Consider the following 7162-nt stretch of genomic DNA (forward strand, 5'->3'; position numbering starts at 1 on the left):
GACTTCTTTATGACTTATTTTGACATACTATACTATGACTTCTTCATGACGTTTTTCGACATACTATACTATGACTTATTTATGACTTATTTTGACACGCTATACTACGACTTATTTATGACTTTTGTTGTTACTAGTATTGACATACTATACTATGACTGTTCTGACTTTTTGCATCATACTATATAATGACTTTTTTATGACTTATTTTGACATACTATACTATGACTTATTTATGACTTATTTTAACACGCTATACTACGACTTATTTATGACTTTTGTTGTTACTAGTATTGACATACTATATACTATGACTGTTCTGACTTTTTGCATCATACTATACTTTGACTTTTTTATGACTTATTTTGACATACTATACTATGACTTATTTATGACTTATTTTGACACGCTATACTACGACTTATTTATGACTTTTGTTGTTACTAATATTGACATACTATACTATGACTGTTCTGACTTTTTGCATCATACTATATAATGACTTTTTTATGACTTATTTATGACTTATTTTGACATACTATACTATGACGTCTTCATGACGTTTTTCGACATACTATACTATGACTTTTTTATGACTTATTTTGACATACTATACTATGACTTATTTATGACTTATTTTGACACGCTATACTACGACTTATTTATGACTTTTGTTGTTACTAGTATTGACATACTATACTATGACTGTTCTGACTTTTTGCATCATACTATACTATGACTTTTTTATGGCTTATTTTGACATACTATACTATGACTTTTTTATGACTTATTTTGACATACTATACTATGACTTATTTATGACTTATTTTGACATACTATACTATGACTTTTTTATGACTTATTTTGACATACTATACTATGACTTATTTATGACTTATTTTGACATACTATACTATGACTTATTTATGACTTTTTTTGTTACTAGTATTGACATACTATACTATGACTGTTCTGACTTTTTGCATCATACTATATAATGACTTTTTTATGACTTATTTTGACATACAATACTATGACTTATTTATGACTTATTCTGACATACTATACTATGACTTATTTATGACTTATTTTGACATACTATACTATGACTTCTTCATGACGTTTTTCGACATACTATACTATGACTTATTTATGACTTATTTTGACACGCTATACTACGACTTATTTATGACTTTTTTATGACTTATTTTGACATACTATACTATGACTTTTTTATGACTTATTTTGACATACTATACTATGACTTATTTATGACTTATTTTGACATACTATACTCTGACTTTTTATGACTTATTTTGACATACTATACTATGACTTATTTATGACTTATTTTGACATACTATACTATGACTTATTTATGACTTATTTTGACACGCTATACTACGACTTATTTATGACTTTTGTTGTTACTAGTATTGACATACTATACTATGACTGTTCTGACTTTTTGCATCATACTATATAATGACTTTTTTATGACTTATTTATGACTTATTTTGACATACTATACTATGACGTCTTCATGACGTTTTTCGACATACTATACTATGACTTTTTTATGACTTATTTTGACATACTATACTATGACTTATTTATGACTTATTTTGACACGCTATACTACGACTTATTTATGACTTTTGTTGTTACTAGTATTGACATACTATACTATGACTGTTCTGACTTTTTGCATCATACTATACTATGACTTTTTTATGGCTTATTTTGACATACTATACTATGACTTTTTTATGACTTATTTTGACATACTATACTATGACTTATTTATGACTTATTTTGACATACTATACTATGACTTTTTTATGACTTATTTTGACATACTATACTATGACTTATTTATGACTTATTTTGACATACTATACTATGACTTATTTATGACTTTTTTTGTTACTAGTATTGACATACTATACTATGACTGTTCTGACTTTTTGCATCATACTATATAATGACTTTTTTATGACTTATTTTGACATACAATACTATGACTTATTTATGACTTATTCTGACATACTATACTATGACTTATTTATGACTTATTTTGACATACTATACTATGACTTCTTCATGACGTTTTTCGACATACTATACTATGACTTATTTATGACTTATTTTGACACGCTATACTACGACTTATTTATGACTTTTGTTGTTACTAGTATTGACATACTATACTATGACTGTTCTGACTTTTAGCATCATACTATATGACTATTTTATGACTTATTTATGACTTATTTTGACATACTATACTATGACTTTTTTATGACTTATTTTGACATATTATACTATGACTGTTCTATGACTTTTTTCAACATACTATGATGTTTTTTATGACTTTTTCAACATGTTATACTATGACTTCTTCATGACGTTTTTCGACATACTATACTATGACTTTTTTATGACTTATTTTGACATGCTATACTACGACTTATTTATGACTTTTTTTGTTACTAGTATTGACATACTATACTATGACTGTTCTATGACTTTTTGCATCATACTATATAATGACTTTTTTATGACTTATTTTGACATACTATACTATGACTTATTTATGACTTATTCTGACATACTATACTATGACTTTTTTATGACTTATTTTGACATACTATACTATGACTTATTTATGACTTATTTTGACATACTATACTATGACTTCTTAATGACGTTTTTCGACATACTATACTATGACTTATTTATGACTTATTTTGACACGCTATACTACGACTTATTTATGGCTTTTGTTGTTACTAGTATTGACATACTATACTATGACTGTTCTGACTTTTTGCATCATACTATATAATGACTTTTTTATGACTTATTTTGACATACAATACTATGACTTATTTATGACTTATTTTGACATACTATACTATGACGTCTTCATGACGTTTTTCGACATACTATACTATGACTTTTTTATGACTTATTTTGACATACTATACTATGACTTATTTATGACTTATTTTGACACGCTATACTACGACTTATTTATGACTTTTGTTGTTACTAGTATTGACATACTATACTATGACTGTTCTGACTTTTTGCATCATACTATATAATGACTTTTTTATGACTTATTTTGACATACTATACTATGACTTATTTATGACTTATTTTGACATACTATACTATGACTTATTTATGACTTATTTTGACATACTATACTATGACTTATTTATGACTTATTTTGACATACTATACTATGACTTATTTATGACTTATTTTGACATACTATACTATGACTTATTTATGACTTATTTCGACATACTATACTATGACTTATTTATGACTTATTTTGACATACTATACTATGACGTCTTCATGACGTTTTTCGACATACTATACTATGACTTTTATATGACTTATTTTGACATACTATACTATGACTTATTTATGACTTATTTTGACATACTATACTATGACTTATTTATGACTTATTTTGACATACTATACTATGACTTATTTATGACTTATTTCGACATACTATACTATGACTTATTTATGACTTATTTTGACATACTATACTATGACTTTTATATGACTTATTTTGACATACTATACTATGACTTATTTATGACTTATTTTGACATACTATACTATGACTTATTTATGACTTATTTTGACATACTATACTATGACTTTTATATGACTTATTTTGACATACTATACTATGACTTATTTATGACTTATTTTGACATACTATACTATGACTTATTTATGACTTATTTTGACATACTATACTATGACTTATTTATGACTTATTTCGACATACTATACTATGACTTATTTATGACTTATTTTGACATACTATACTATGACGTCTTCATGACTTTTTTCGACATACTATACTATGACTTTTATATGACTTATTTTGACATACTATACTATGACTTATTTATGACTTATTTTGACATACTATACTATGACTTATTTATGACTTATTTTGACATACTATACTATGACTTATTTATGACTTATTTCGACATACTATACTATGACTTATTTATGACTTATTTTGACATACTATACTATGACTTTTATATGACTTATTTTGACATACTATACTATGACTTATTTATGACTTATTTTGACATACTATACTATGACTTATTTATGACTTATTTTGACATACTATACTATGACTTTTATATGACTTATTTTGACATACTATACTATGACTTATTTATGACTTATTTTGACATACTATACTATGACTTATTTATGACTTATTTCGACATACTATACTATGACTTATTTATGACTTATTTTGACATACTATACTATGACTTCTTCATGACGTTTTTCGACATACTATACTATGACTTATTTATGACTTATTTTGACATACTATACTATGACTTATTTATGACTTATTTTGACATACTATACTATGACTTCTTCATGACGTTTTTCGACATACTATCCTATGACTTATTTATGACTTATTTTGACACGCTATACTACGACTTATTTATGACTTTTGTTGTTACTAGTATTGACATACTATACTATGACTGTTCTGACTTTTTGCATCATACTATATAATGACTTTTTTATGACTTATTTTGACATACAATACTATGACTTATTTATGACTTATTTTGACATACTATACTATGACGTCTTCATGACGTTTTTCGACATACTATACTATGACTTTTTTATGACTTATTTTGACATACTATACTATGACTTATTTATGACTTATTTTGACATACTATACTATGACTTATTTATGACTTATTTTGACATACTATACTATGACTTATTTATGACTCATTTCGACATACTATACCATGACTTCTTCATGACGTTTTTCGACATACTATACTATGACTTATTTATGACTTATTTTGACATACTATACTATGACTTTTTTATGACTTATTTTGACATACTATACTATGACTTCTTCATGACGTTTTTCGACATACTATACTATGACTTTTATATGACTTATTTTGACATACTATACTATGACTTATTTATGACTTATTTTGACATACTATACTATGACTTATTTATGACTTATTTCGACATACTATACTATGACTTATTTATGACTTATTTTGACATACTATACTATGACTTCTTCATGACGTTTTTCGACATACTATACTATGACTTATTTATGACTTATTTTGACATACTATACTATGACTTATTTATGACTTATTTTGACATACTATACTATGACTTCTTCATGACGTTTTTCGACATACTATCCTATGACTTATTTATGACTTATTTTGACACGCTATACTACGACTTATTTATGACTTTTGTTGTTACTAGTATTGACATACTATACTATGACTGTTCTGACTTTTTGCATCATACTATATAATGACTTTTTTATGACTTATTTTGACATACAATACTATGACTTATTTATGACTTATTTTGACATACTATACTATGACGTCTTCATGACGTTTTTCGACATACTATACTATGACTTTTTTATGACTTATTTTGACATACTATACTATGACTTATTTATGACTTATTTTGACATACTATACTATGACTTATTTATGACTTATTTTGACATACTATACTATGACTTATTTATGACTCATTTCGACATACTATACCATGACTTCTTCATGACGTTTTTCGACATACTATACTATGACTTATTTATGACTTATTTTGACATACTATACTATGACTTTTTTATGACTTATTTTGACACACTATACTATGACTTCTTTTGACTTACTATTCAATGACATTTTGATACATTTTTCAATATGCTATACTATGATTTTTTAAATATGCTATACTATAGCCTATAGACTACTATATAGTGAATAGTAGTCCATAAAAAAGGGTTGGGATTCAACTAACGATTATGGTCATCATTGATCAATCTCTCATTTATTTTCTAGATAAATTGTTTTGTCCATAAAATATCCAAAAATAGTAAAAAATGTCCATCGCAGTTTCTTAAAGGTCAAAAGGGATTTCATTAAATGCCTATTTTGTCAGTCCAAAACCCCAAGATATTCAGTTTAATATCATATAAAACAGATGGAAGCAGGAAATCTCCATATTTTAGTGGCTCAAAACATTCTCATTTGCAAGAAAACTTACTTCAAAGATAACTTGATTGCAGCTCTAAAAAGTCATAATAACAAATTCATAGTATGCCATTAAAAAATCCAACTCACATCCTCCAAACTTTAAGGAATCATTTAACGATTGTGCGAAAAGAATCACTTCCTTTAATAATACTTCAAGATTTTCTATTGTCTTGATTTTCTCTCCCTACAAATTGTTGGGATCTGGCCCTAGTCTAGAAGCACCCATGCTCCGTCCTGTCATACAACGTCTGATGGAAACTCCAAGATGAATGACTACACCTCCCAGCACAGCCAAAACTTGATCCTGGCCCCTCATTGGCCAAGAAATGGCCCCCCACTGTTCGAGACCTGGTTTATAAGCGAGCAGGAAACGCCATTCGCTCTCTTCCGTCCAGACACCGCTGGTGTAAGGAGATCCACAAGGCTCTCTTCACCCCGGACACGCGCTGGTGTCAGGAGGTCCACAAGGCCTCTTCACTCCGGACTCGTCCAGGGGACAAGAAGATCCACGAGGAACCGCGGCCTCATCAAATCCTATCAGGTCACATGCAACATTCGCTGGTCGAACAGACTGTGTTTTATTTTGAGTTTTGGATCCTGTAGTGCGAGAACGGATAACTCCTATGCCCCGTTCTCCCACCCTTTTTGTGTACACACCGCCGGCAGAAGGTAACAATCTTCCCTCGCCGAAGATTTCCGGGAAGGACGACCCAAACCTCGTCCCTCAGCCGAAGTTAAAAAGCCCCTCTCTGCAGCGAGGAGGCCGAGTCTGCGCCAGCCAGCCCCGAGGCCGCGCCACCGAGAGCCAGCGGCTACTCGAGGACCGAGTGATCCCCACCACGGGAAACGTACCCTACCGAACGAAGCTTCTACAAGTAAGAGTTACTGGTATCTGGGCCTAGCTTAGCTTAGCTTAGCATTAGCTTAATTTAGCCTATTCGTTATGTCGTTGTTATTCCTGCATCTTGTTACGTTAAGTTACTGTCGTGTTATAACGTGTTATTGCGCAAGCATCGCGGACC

Source organism: Anarhichas minor, unplaced genomic scaffold (genome assembly GCF_050575085.1).
Source record: "Anarhichas minor isolate MPS153535 unplaced genomic scaffold, ASM5057508v1 ptg000028l, whole genome shotgun sequence".
Classification (NCBI taxonomy): domain Eukaryota; kingdom Metazoa; phylum Chordata; class Actinopteri; order Perciformes; family Anarhichadidae; genus Anarhichas; species Anarhichas minor.